We start from the raw sequence: 14,688 nt of genomic DNA, 5'->3' as shown, positions 1-14,688 counted from the left end.
AGCGTTAAAGGTAGACGCGACTGAGTTTTCTGATGCCTCCTCCTCATGACCTCGTTTGACACATTAAGGTCCACCGAGAGCCGGAAAGTTTTTGCTTGAAGTTTCTGAGCACGAGCATCTAGAGCTGCCCGTTCTGCCGCCATCCGGGTTTTCTCCGCGGCTAGATTTTCCTTAGCTTGCACCATCTCCTCCCGCACGCGTGCCACTTCTACATCGTGCCGGGCCTTATCCGCTGGTTCTACCACAACGGTTAACAGAGTCATCATCCTATCCATTAGGTCCATTAGAATCTGAGCCGGGGGGCGTGCGGGGTCTCCTGACCCGGCTGCTGCCGACCCGGTAGCTGCTGCTGCCGCTGTGATGGAGTTCTGCCCAGGCTGCGTCCCCACCATGAAGACTCTGGCCCAATTCGACGGCTCAAGGGGATCTGGAATACTGCTGCCATCAGAATAGCCCCGAGTATGTCGTCTTGCAGTTGGTACAATGAGTCCGTTTCACCTGTTGACGAAGTCGTATCAGAGCAGATGGCCATCTCTCCGCCTTCCACCGATCCTTCAGAGTATTCACCGCCATGGATGCAGCCTACAAAGGTATGTTTCATGACGGATTGAACACGGGCGGTCCTGGCGCGCTGAGCCGTTTCGATGAGGTTGGTGTGGACGTCCTGCTCAGGGCCCGACTCGCCGATCCGGCCGATGAAGACATGAATTCCGCCGAAGGGGACCCGGTACCCGTACTCGATTGAGCCGGCCTCGGGGCCCAGCCTTCGTCGTCGATGTAGAGTTTGCCGCGACGACTCTTGGTCATCCGGCCCACAACGTATCCCTTGAGCCCTTCGAAGTTGCCCTTCAAGAACTCAAATCCACCGTGCGCTGGCCCCACGGTGGGCGCCAACTATCATGGAATTTTCATGGCAGATGTCCTAGAGCAAGGACTTAGTCGTAGGGCCATCGCACTAGGAAGCTTAAAGAGGTTAATCGGGACAAAGGACACGAGAGGGTTTTTATACTAGTTCGGCCCCTTACGATGAAGGTAAAAGCCTACGTCTAGTTGGGATTGGTATTGCTGAGGTTTCGATCTCCAAGAGGCTCAACTCGCTGGCTTGGTTATTGATCTGTTGTCTCTTGCCCTTAAACCGCCACCGGGTCGTCCCCTTATATACACGGGTTGACGCCTGGTGGCCTATAGAGTCATGGCCGGCTCATAATCGTGTCTGGCTCGGTGACTTCCTTTTCATGCCTTTCTTTACAAGTCTTTCCTTTCATACGGCGGTTTACAACAACGGGCCTTAAGCCGGCCCCAGGGCTTTAGGCCTTGTATATGTTTAATAAACTATCATCTTGAATGCATATTGGGCTTCTTATGTAAACCGCCATTAGGGTTGACCCGGCCCCTCCTGGGCGGGTCATACTGGTAGTAATATCCCCAACAAAAATGGATGTATCAACTCCCCCAAGCTTAGACCTCGCTTGTCCTCAAGCGGAAGCCGATAACGAAAAATATGTCCACATGTTTAGAGATAGAGGTGTCGATAAAATAAAATACGGAGATGAGGGCATCATGATCATTCTTAGAATAGCAACATATATATATATTGTCATATGATCTCTTATGCGAAAGTAACAATCTATTCACGATGTGAAGTATGAATCGGAAACTTCATTGAAAACTAACAAACTATAATCTCAGTCATTGAAGCAATTGCAATTTATCATAACATCGGAAAGAGTCAATATAAGAGCTTTTCCGCAAGTCCGCATACTCAACTATCATTTAGTATTTCACAATTGCTATCACTCACGCAATACTTATGAGTATGAAACTTTAATCGGACATAGAGAAAGATAGGGGCTTATAGTTTTGCCCCCCAACCTTTTACCTCAAGGGTAATGTCAACAATAATAGTTCATGAAAACTCACATCCAATTAGCTATATATATGAGGATCTTTCCAACACACAGTGCTTGCCAAAGGATAAAATGTAAAAAGGAAAGGTGAAGATCACCATGACTCTTGTATAAAGTATAGGACAAAAATAAAAGATAGGCCCTTCACAGAGGGAAGCAGAGGTTGTCATGTGTTTTTATGGTTGGATGCATGAAATCTTAATAAAAAAGAATGTCACTTTATATTGCCACTTGTGATATGGACCTTTATTATGCAGTCCTTCCCTTTTATTTATTCCACATCACAAGATTGTATAAAGCTTATTTTCTCCACACTAATAAATCATACATATTTAGAGAGCAATTTTTATTGCTTGCAACAATGACAACTTACTTGAAGGATCTTACTCAATCCATAGGTAGATATGGTGGACTCTCATGGCAAAACTGGGTTTAAGGATATTTGGAAGCACAAGTAGTATCTCTACTTGGTGCAAAGAATTTGGCTAGCATGAGGGGGAAAGGCAAGCTCAACATGTTGGATGATCCATGAAAACATAATTTATTTCGGATGTAAGAAAGCATAACCCATTACGTTGTCTTCCTTGTCCAACATCAACTTTTTAGCATGTAATATTTTAATGAGTGCTCACAGTCATAAAATATGTCCAAGATAGTATATTTATATGCGAAAACCTCTCTTTCTTTATTACTTCCTATTAATTGCAACTATGACCAAAACTATGTTTGTCAACTCTCAACAACTTTTATTCATCATACTCTTTATATGTGAAGTCATTACTCTCCATAAGATCAATATGATCTCTTTATTTATTTTTATTCTTTCTCTTTTTTCTCAAGATCATAGCACGATAGCAAAGCCCTTGACTCAACACTAATCTTTATTATATATAGCTCACAGACTCGATTACATAGAAGGATCATAATGCAAAACTCAAAACTAGATCATACTAAACTTTATTCTACTAGATCAAGATATTACCAAAACGATCGAACTAAGAACAATGGTAAAGATAAAAGTGTGATGGTGATATAATACCGGGGCACTCCCCCAAGCTTGGCAGTTGTGAAGGGGAGTGCCCATACCCGATACTCAATTCTCCTTTGGTGGTAGTGATGATGGAGTTGTTGATGATGTAGGCTTGTCTTCCATCTTCCAAGTCATAGGATCACCATCATAGATGGATGATCGAGTCTCCGGGATCCTCATATCTGTAGCCAAACTCATCCTCTTGAATCTATATTCATACTCACAGTTTTGGTTTTGCAGGTCATAGATCTGGGCTTGGAGGTGCTCGATTTTCTCGTGAAGCTTGAAGATGGTCTCCCCAATGTTCTTGGCATCCAGCTTGTGATTGTTGGCGAACTCCGCGATCATCATGTGGTTGACGTCGAGTCCGCGTTCCACCATTCCCTAGCACTTGAAAACTTGTTGCTCCATTGCTTCGAGTCTTGTCTCCACGCTTCCGGTCCTCCTTGGTACCTCAACATCGCGGATGTGCAGCACCCCCTCACGCAACTCAATGGTTTGAGGGTGTTGCAGCACCTCCGCGAGGTAGGGGTTGATGACCCTCTCGAAAGACTTGTCCGTGGGGGCGCTTGAAGACGTCATGGTGATCTAGATCTGTTAGAAAAATAGCTCGAAACAAAACAAGAGATATTTGCGTGGTACGGTGGTGAAAACCTTCGGGAGATTATATAATGAATTTTTACTGACCAAAAGAAGTATCGTGCAAGAAAATAGAGTCTAGAGGACACACGAGGTACCCACGAGGCATGGGGTGCGCCCTCCACCCTTGTGGACCCCCCGTGTCCTTTCCGGACTACTTCTTATTTTCCTATTTTCTTAAATATTCCAAAATGGAGAAAAAATGCTATTAGAACTGTCTTGGAGACGATTTACTTACCGTACCACATACCTCTTCCTTTTCGGAGGCTGAAACGTTCTGGAAGGTGTCCCTTATATACTCATCTGGGGTTACGGTTTTAATAACATTAGTTTCAACATTTATAGGATTGCCTGAGATATAATGTTTTTTTTCTTTGGTCGTTTACCACCCTCGGATTTGTGCCTTCGAAGTTATTGATTTTATGGCACCGGAACGATAGACCTCTCGATAACGTAAGGACCTTCCTATTTAGAGAGGAGTTTTCCTGCAAAAAATCTTAAACAAGAGTTGTATAACAATACATAATCACCTACAATTAATTCATGTTTTTGTATCCTTTTGTCATGCCATCTTTTAACTTTTTCTTTAAACAGTTTGGCATTCTCATAGGCCTGGGTTCTCCACTCATCAAGTGAGCTAATGTCAAATAGTTTCTTCTCACCGGCAAGTTTGAAATCATAGTTGAGCTCTTTAATGGCCCAATATGCCTTATGTTCTAGTTCGAGAGTTAAGTGACATGCTTTTCCATAAACCATTTTATATGGAGACATACCCATAGGATTTTTATATGCAGTTCTATAGGCCCATAATGCATCATCAAGTTTCTTTGACCAATTCTTTCTAGATCTATTAACAGTATTTTGCAAAATTAATTTAAGCTCTCTGTTGCTCAGTTCTACTTGACCACTATACTGTGGATGATATGGAGATGCAATTCTATGATTAACATCATACCTAGCAAGCATCTTACGAAAAGCACCATGAATAAAATGTGAACCACCATCAGTCATTAAGTATCTAGGGACTCCAAACCTTAGAAAAGTAACTTCTTTAAGCATCTTAATAGAGGTGTTATGATCAGCACTACTAGTTGGAATAGCTTCTCCCCACTTAGTAACGTAATCAACAACAACTAAAATATGTGTATACCCATTAGAGGAAGGAAATAGTCCCATATAATCAAAGCCCCAAACATCAAATGGTTCAATAACAAGTGAATAATTCATAGGCATTTCTTCGCGTCTACTAATATTACCAATTCTTTGACATTCATCACAAGATAAGACAAACTTACGGGCATCCTTGAAGAGAGTAGGTCAATAAAAACTGGATTGCAATACCTTATGTGCAGTTCTATCTCCAGCATGGTGTCCTCCATAAGCCTCGGAGTGACACTTGCGTAGGATTTGTTCCTATTCATGCTCAGGTATACAACGTCTAATAACACCATCTACTCCTTCTTTATAAAGGTGTGGGTCATCCCAGAAGTAATGTCTTAAATCATAGAAAAACCTTTTCTTTTGCTGGTATGTGAAACTAGGTGGTATAAATTTAGCAACAATGTAATTAGCATAATCAGCATACCATGGAGCAGTACGAGAAGCATTTATGACAGCTAATTGTTCATCAGGAAAGCTATCATTAATAGGTAGTGGGTCTGTAAGTGCATCTACTGCCACCCCTAGTTGGTTTTGGAGTATTGACGACAAACTTGGTTGAGGGACTAATGTGTTTGTGAGAATTGCAGGATAACACAGGTAGAAGTCCCTCATTGATTCGGTTTTCCTACCAGAGATGACCTCTAAAAATGTATGAAGACATTGAAATCAAAGGTGGTATGTGAAGACAGTCACATTGAAGTCTATGATAAGAGAAGACATTGAGTGAAGACTATGGAGCGCGAAAACTTAGTTGATTCGTCGTTCTTTCTCTTCTCTGTTGAGTCATAGGAACCACCGTACTGTTAAGTGGGGTCCAAGTGAACCAGTCAGAATGACTGAAGTGATGCTTAACCAAAATCCTATGTATTCGAGTGAAGACTATGAGAGCAAATCTTATTCTGAGTTGGATAAGTCAGCTTTGCTTGTAGCCCAAGTAAAGTTGCCGTGTGTGTTTGAAATCTGACCGTTGGAACACGTGTCAGTTCCTTAGTGACCCAGGGTCATTTCAGACAAATCAGGTTGGGTTGCCTGGTGGCTATAAATAGCCCACCCCCTACAACCATAAACGGTTGGCTGCTCAGAGTTAGTGTACGACTTTTGTCGTTTGAGAGCAACCCACCTCGAAGCCTTTGAGAGAGAATTCCTTGCAAGGATAAAGCCCTAAACACCCAGAGCTAAAGAGTGTTAGGCATCACCTAAGTCTTCCTGTCTGTGTGATCTAAAGACTTATTACACTTGAGGACTGTGAATCCTCCAGCCTGTTAGGCGTCGCGTTCTGAGCATCCAAGAGTCATTGTGGATCGCTGGTGAACGAAGTATGCGAAGACTTGGAAATCTACCTTGAAGACTTACGAGAGTGATTGGGCGAGGACTAGGTGTCCTTAGCTCAAGGGGAATAAGGTGAAGATGCGGTCTTCTGAGTTGAATCTCAGCCTCCCTAACCAGACGTACAATTGTCAAGCAACTGGAACTGGTCCAACAAATCATTGTCTTCAACGAGTCACTAGTTTCATCCTTCCCATTCCTTTTACTTACTGTTGTCCCTGGTGAAGTCATTGTATCATTGCATTATCTTTTGTCTTCACTGAGTGACTGCCTGTTCTGATTGGCTTCACACTATCTTCCTACCTGATCTATACTACCTAGCTGTCTTTAGTCGTTGTGCTTTCACTTCATTGAATACTTGACTATGGCTTGCTTAGTGTAGTCTACCTTCCGCTGCATGATAATAGGTTTATTTCTATCGTTTGTCTTCGAAACTTCCATGTTTTGAAGACTTTCATAAAAATCGCCTATTCACCCCCCTCTAGTCGATCACTAGCACTTTCAGGGTCATCAAGAACATTCTCTAACCTAGACAAGTTGTTTGCAACGGGGTTCTCAGCTCCTTTTCAATCAATAATATGAAAATCAAATTCTTGTAGTAGGAGTACCCATCTAATAAGTCTAGGTTTAGCATCTTTCTTTTCCATAAGATATTTAATAGCAGCATGATCGGTGTGAACAGTTACTTTAGAATCAACAATATGATGTCTGAACTTATCACAAGCATATACAACTGCTAAAAATTCTTTTTCAGTAGTAATTTCTCTGGGCACTGTCTAGAGTTTAAATAGCATATTGGATAACATTTAATTTCTTATCAACTCTTTGTCCTAGAACAGCCCCTACAACATAATCACTAGCATCACACATAATTTCAAAGGGTAAATTCCAATCAGGTGGCTGAACAATAGGTGCAGAAATCAAAGCTTTCTTAAGTATTTAAAATGCTTCTACACAATCATCATCAAAGACAAAAGGAATATCTTTTTGTAATAGGTTAGTCAGAGGCCGAGAAAATTTTGAGAAGTCCTTAATGAACCTCCTATAAAAACCGGCATGACCAAGGAAACTTCTTATACCTTTGATGTCCTTGGGACACGACATCTTTTCAATAGCATCAACTTTAGCTTTATCAACTTCAATACCTCTTTAGAAATTTTATGCCCCAAGACAATACCTTCATTAACCATAAAGTGGCACTTCTCCCAGTTCAAGACAAGATTAGTTTCTTCACATCTCTGCAAAACTCGATCAAGGTTGCTCAAGCAATCATCAAAAGAGGATCCATAAATGGAGAAATCGTCCATGAAAACCTCACAAATCTTTTCACAAAAGTCAGAGAATATAGCCATCATGCATCTTTGAAAGGTAGCAGGTGCATTACATAAACCAAAAGGCATACGTCTATAAGCAAAAGTACCGAAATGGCAAGTAAAAGTGGTCTTTGCTTGATTATCAGCTGACACAGGTATTTGAGAGAAGCCAGAGTACCCATATAGAAAGCAAAAATGTGTATGTTTGGATAATCTTTCTAGCATTTGATCAATGAAAGGCAAAGGGTAATGATATTTTTTAGTAGCTTTATTTAATTTGCGAAAATCAATTACCATCCTATAACCTGTAATAATTCTTTGTGGAATCAATTCATCTTTATCATTAGGAACGACAGTAATACCTCCCTTCTTAGGGACACAATGGACAGGACTTACCCACTGACTATCATCAACAAGATAAATTATACCTGCCTCAAGGAGCTTTAATATTTCCTTTCTTACCACTTCTTTCATCTTAGGATTTAGCCGTCGTTGGTGATCAATAACTGGTTTGGCGTCTTTCTCCAAATTTATTTTGTGTTGACATAGAGTGGGACTAATGCCTTTAAGATTATCAAGAGTATATCCAATAGCAGTGCGGTGCTTCTTCAGATTTTTCAATAATTTTTCTTCCTCCTTCTTGAAAAGGTTAGCACTAATAATAACAGGATATATCTTCTTTTCATCAAGATAAGCATATTTAAGAGTATGAGGTAATGGTTTAAGCTCAAACACGGGATCACCCTTGGGTGGAGGAGGATCCCCTAGGATTTGAACAGGCAAGTTGTGTTTCAGAATAGGTCCCTATTTAAATAATACTTCATCTATTTCCCTTCTTTCATTCATGAACATATCATTTTCATGGTCTAGCAAATATTGTTCTAAAGGATCAGTAGGAGGCACGACAATAGAAGCAAGACCAATAATTTCATCTTTACTAGGCAATTACTCATCATGGGGTTGTCTACGAAACTTAGCAAAATTAAACTCATGAGACATATCCCCTAAACCAACAGAAACCCTTATTGCAGTCTATCTTAGCATTAATAGTATTCAAGAAGGGTCTACCAAATATAATAGGACAAAAGCTATATTGTGGGGAACCAAGAACAAGAAAGTCAGCAGGATATTTAACCTTCCCACACAAGACTTCAACATCTCTAACAATCCAAATTGGTGAAATAGTACCTGTATTAGCAAGCTTAATGGTAACATCGATATCTTCTATCTCAGCAGGTGCAATATCATGCATAATTTCTTTGTATAAGGAATGAGGTATTGCACTTGCACTAGCACCCATATCACACAAGCCATTATAGCAATGATCTCCTATTTTAACAGAAATAACAGGCATGCCTACAACATATCTATGTTTATTTTTAGTATCGGGTCTAGCAATTCTAGCAGCTTCATCACAAAAATAAATAACATGCCCATCAATATTATCGGACAAGAGATCTTTAACCATAGCAATACTAGGTTCAACCTTAATTTGCTCAGAGGGTGTTGGTGTTCTAGTATTACTCTTACGAACCATAGTTGAAGCTTTAGCATGATCCTTTATTCTAGCATGGAAAGGTGATTTCTCAATATAAGCGGTAGGAACAATAGGATCAACATTATAAGTGATAGTCTTTTCTTCAACTTTAATAGGTTCAACTACTTTTACTTCAATGCGAGGATGATATTTAAGCCACTTCTCCTTAGGGAGATCAACATGAGTAGTAAAGGATTCACAAAAAGAAGCTACTATCTCAGAGTCAAGTCCATATTTAGTGCTAAATTCAAGGAAAGCATCGGTATCCATAAAAGATTTAACACAATAAAACTTAGGTGTTATACCTGACTCCTTACCTTCGTCGAGTTCCCAATCTTTAGAGTTGCGTTTAATTCTTTCCAATAAATCCCATTTGAATTCATTAGTCTTCATCATAAAAGAACCAGTACAAGAAGTATCGAGCATGGAGCGATTATTGAGAGAAAGCCGAGCATAAAATTTTGAATAATAATTTCTCTTGAGAGCTCATCATTGGGGCATGAATATAATCTATATATATAATTACGATCACGATGAACCAGATGCATAGGATAAAACTTCTGATGAAATTCCAATTTGAATCGGTTGTAGTTCCATGATCCAATACCATCACATAGCCTAAACCATGTCAATGCCTTTCCCTACAAAGATAAAGGGAATACCTTCTTCTTGATAACATCCTCGGGCATACCCGCAAGCTTAAATAATCCACAAACTTCATCCACATAGATTAGGTGCAAATCGGGATGCAATGTTCCATCTCCTGTAAAAGGATTAGCTAGCAGTTTATCTATCATACCCGAAGGAATTTCAAAATAAACATTTTCAGTAGGTTCAGTAGGTTGAGGAGAAACTCTTTGCTCTACTGGTCGGGGTGAAGATACCCCGAATAAGCCCCTCAAAGGATTACTTTCCATAGTAACAAGTGATAGTAGATTTCAGCACACTATATAAATTTTTCCTTACCAAATTCCACCTACAAAAGGCGCTTCACTCCCCGGCAACGGCACCAGAAAAGAGTCTTGATGACCCACAAGTATAGGGTATCTATCGTAGTCCTTTCGATAAGTAAGAGTGTCGAACCCAACGAGGAGCAGAAGGAAATGACAAGCGGTTTTCAGTAAGGTATTCTCTGCAAGCACTGAAATTATCGGTAACAAATAGTTTTGTGATAAGGTAATTTGTACCGGGTAACAAGTAATAAAAGTAAATAAGGTGCAACAAGATGGCCCAATCCTTTTTGTAGCAAAGTACAAGCCTGGAAAAACTCTTATATAAAGGAAAACGCTCCCGAGGACACATGGGAATTATCGTCAAGCTAGTTTTCATCATGTTCATATGATTCGCGTTCGGTACTTTGATAATTTGATATGTGGGTGGACTGGTGCTTGGGTACTTCCCTTACTTGGACAAGCATCCCACTTATGATTAACCCCTATTGCAAGCATCCGCAACTACAAAAGAAGTATTAAAGTAAACCTAACCATAGGATGAAACATATGGATCCAAATCAGCCCCTTACGAAGCAACGCATAAACTCTGGTTTAAGCTTATGTCACTCTAGCAACCCATCATCTACTTATTACTTCCCAATGCCTTCCCCTAGGCCCAAACAATGGTGAAGTGTCATGTAGTCGGTGTTCACTGATACGTCTCCGTCGTATCTACTTTTCCAAACACTTTTTCCCTTGTTTTGGACTCTAGCTTGCATGATTTGAATGGAACTAACCCGGACTGACGCTGTTTTCAGCAGAATTGCCATGGTGTTATTTTTGTCTAGAAATAAAAGTTCTCGGAATGACATGCAAATCAACGGAGAATTATTTTGGAATATATAAAAAATATTGGAAGAAAGATCCACGTCAGGGGGCCCACCACCTGTCCACGAGGGTGGGGGCGTGCCCTACCCCCCTGGGCGCACTCCCTGCCTGGTGGGCTGATACGTCTCCAACGTATCTATAATATTTTATTGTTCCATGCTATTATATTATCAACCTTGGATGTTTTATATGCATTTATAAGCTATTTTACGTGATTTTTGGGACTAACCTATTAACCTAGAGCCGAGTGCCAGTTTCTGTTTTTTTCCTTGTTTTAGACTATCGCAGAAAAGGAAAATCAAACGGAGTCCAATTGACCTGAAACTTCACGGAACTTCTTTTTGGACCAGAAGAAGCCCACAGAGTATCGGAGTTGGACCAGGAGAGTCCCGGGATGCCCACGAGGGTGGGGTGCGTGCCCTGATAACCCACAAGTATAGGGGATCACAACAGCTTTCGAGGGTAGAGTATTCAACCCAAATTTATTGGTTCGACACAAGGGGAGCCAAAGAATATTCTCAAGTATTAGCAGCTGAGTTGTCAATTCAACCACACCTGGAAACTTAGTATCTGCAGCAAAGTGTTTAGTAGCAAAGTAATATGATAGTAGTGGTAGCGGCAACAAAAGTAAAGACAGCAAAAGTAATGTTTTTGGTATTTTGTAGTGATTGTAACAGTAGCAATGGAAAAGTAAATAAGCATAAACCAGTATATGGGAAACTCGTAGGCACCAGATCAGTGATGGATAATTATGCCGGATGCGGTTCATCATGTAACAGTCATAACATAGGGTGACACAGAACTAGCTCCAATTCGTCAATGTAATGTAGGCATGTATTCCGTATATAGTCATACGTGCTTATGGAAAAGAACTTGCATGACATCTTTTGTCCTACCCTCCCGTGGCAGCGGGGTCCTATTGGAAACTTAGGGATATTAAGGCCTCCTTTTAATAGAGAACCGGAACAAAGCATTAGCACATAGTGAATACATGAACTCCTCAAACTATGGTCATCACCGGGAGTGGTCCCGATTATTGTCACTTCGGGGTTGCCGGATCATAACACATAGTAGGTGACTATAGACTTGCAAGATAGGATCTAGAACTCTCATATATTGATGAAAACATAATAGGTTCAGGTCTGAAATCATGGCACTCGGGCCCAAGTGACAAGCATTAAGCATAGCAAAGTCATAGCAACATCAATCTCAGAACATAGTGGATACTAGGGATCAAACCCTAACAAAACTAACTCGATTACATGATAAATCTCATCCAACCCATCACCGTCCAGCAAGCTTACGATGGAATTACTCACGCACGGCGGTGAGCATCATGAAATTGGTGATGGAGGATGGTTGATGATGACGACGGCGACGAATCCCCCTCTCCGGAGCCCCGAACGGACTCCAGATCAGCCCTCCCGAGAGGTTTTAGGGCTTGGTGGCGGCTCCGTATCGTAAAATGCAATGATTTCTTCTCTCTGATTTTTTTCTCATCGAAACTCAATATATGGAGGTGGAGTTGGAGTCGGAGACGCAACAGGGGGCCCATGAGGTAGGGGGCGCGCCCTAGGGGGGGCGCCCCCCACCCTCGTGAGAAGGGTGTGGGCCCCCTGGTCTTCATATTTGGCGAGGATTTTTTATTATTTTTTCTAAGACCTCCCGTGGAGTTTCAGGTCATTCCGAGAATATTTGCTTTCTGCACATAAAACAACATCATGGTAATTCTGCTGAAAACAGCGTCAGTCCGGGTTAGTTCCATTCAAATCATACAAGTTAGAGTCCAAAACAAGGGCAAAAGTGTTTGGAAAAGTAGATACGACGGAGACGTATCAACTCCCCCAAGCTTAAACCCTTGCTTGTCCTCAAGCAATTCAGTTGACAAACTGAAAGAAAGAAAGAAAAACTTTTACAAACTCTGTTTGCTCTTGTTGTTGTAACTATGTCAAGCCAGCATTCAAGTTTTCAGCATAGATCATAACTAACCACATTTGCAATAATTCTCAGGTCTCATAATTACTCATATCAATATATAGCATAATCAACTAGCAAGTTATAATAATAAATCTCGGATGACAACACTTTCTCAAAACAATCATAATATGATATAACAAGATGGTATCTCGCTAGCCCTTTCTGAGACCGCAAAACATAAATGCAGAGCACCTTTAAAGATCAAGGACTGACTAGACATTGTAATTCATGGTAAAAGAGATCCAATCATAGTCACACCCAACATAAATTAATAGTGATGGATGCAAATGACAGTTGTGCTCTCCAGCTAGTGCTTTTTAATAAGAGGGTGATGACTCAACATAAAAGTAAATGGATAGGCCCTTTGCAGAGGGAAGCAGGGATTTGTAGAGGTGCCAGAGCTCGGTTTTGAAATAGAGATAAATTGTATTTTGAGCGGTATACTTTCATTGTCAACGTAACAACTAAGAGATGGCGATATCTTCCATGCTAAACACATTATAGGCGGTTCCCAAACAGAATGGTAAAGTTTATACTCCCCCTCCACCAACAAACATCAATCCATGGCTTGCTCGAAACAACGAGTGCCTCCAACATACATCAGGTCCTAGGGGGAGTTTTGTTTGCAATTAATTTTTATTTAGTTTGCATAAAGCATGGGACTGGGCATCCCGGTGACCAGCCATTTTCTCGTGAGTGAGGAGCGGAGTCCACTCCTCTTGAGAATAACCCGCGTAACACGGAAGATAAGGACAGCCTTTGTTGATACATGAGCTATTCGAGCATACAAAACAGAATGTTTATTTGAAGGTTTAGAGTTTGGCACATACAAATTTACTTGGAACGGCAGGTAGATACCGCATATAGGAAGGTATAGTGGACTCATCTGAAATAACTTTGGGGTTTAAGGGATTGGATGCACAAGCAGTATTCCCGCTTAGTACAAGTGTAGGCTAGCAAAAGACTGGGAAGCGACCAACTAGAGAGCGACAACAGCCATGTACATGCATTAAAATTTATAAACATTGGATGCAAGCATGAGTAGGATATAATCCACCATGAACATAAATATCGTGAAGGCTATGTTGATTTGTTTCAACTACATGCGTGAACATGTGCCAAGTCAAGTCACTTAAATCATTCAAAGGAGGATACCACCCCATCATACCACATCATAACCATCTCAATAGCATGTTGGCACACAAGGTAAATCATTATAACTGCCGGGGTTTCTGATCCACGGGCACCTATGGGACCGGCGGACCGGGTCCCTTTTGGTTCGGCGGGGGGCGGAGGTTGCACAAAGAGCAGATCGAGGCGAAGCAAGCGGGCAGTTGGTCGCGCGAGGAGTAAATCAAGGCGAAGCACGCGAGCGATTTACCTAGGTTCGGGCCGCAAGGATGCGTAAAACCCTACTCCTGCTTTGTGGATTGGTATTGATTTCTAGCTCGGGAGCGAGCGTGAGTGTGTGGAATTGCTGAACCTCGCGAGAGCTCTCGAGGTGGCCGACCCCCTCTACGTTGCACACGTGCCTCCTTTTATACTCAAGGGGTTACCGACATAGAGCAACGGGGGCCAAGGGAAAAAATGGAAAGGGTACCGTGGGTAGGCACAGCTGGGTGCTGTAGTAGGCACAGCTAGCTGCTATAGTGTTATCATACCTAACCCTGACGGTAGGGGACAAGGGCATTAAATGCCCGTCTGTGTCGCCTAGACAGCACCGAAAGGGACCGCTAGGGACGCCACCGTCTTGCCACGATGGTTGTCTTGTCAGCGCCTGCGTGCCACCGCACGCCCCTAGCTGCACAGCCTCCTGCCACGTGCGCTCGGGAGGGGCCCCGGAGCGACACGTGGGTGGATGTGCTAGAGCGCGGGCGTGGAGTGGGGGCTTGCCGCAGCAAGCGCCTTGCCGCGGCCGTCGACTTGTCGCTTCCGGGAGCCTGTCGCTCACCGGGCCTTGTCGGGGCGCGTAGCGCGC

The sequence above is a fragment of the Triticum urartu genome, chromosome 2 (assembly GCF_003073215.2).
Source record: "Triticum urartu cultivar G1812 chromosome 2, Tu2.1, whole genome shotgun sequence".
NCBI classification, from domain to species: domain Eukaryota; kingdom Viridiplantae; phylum Streptophyta; class Magnoliopsida; order Poales; family Poaceae; genus Triticum; species Triticum urartu.
Note: the sequence above shows the minus strand (reverse complement) of the source record.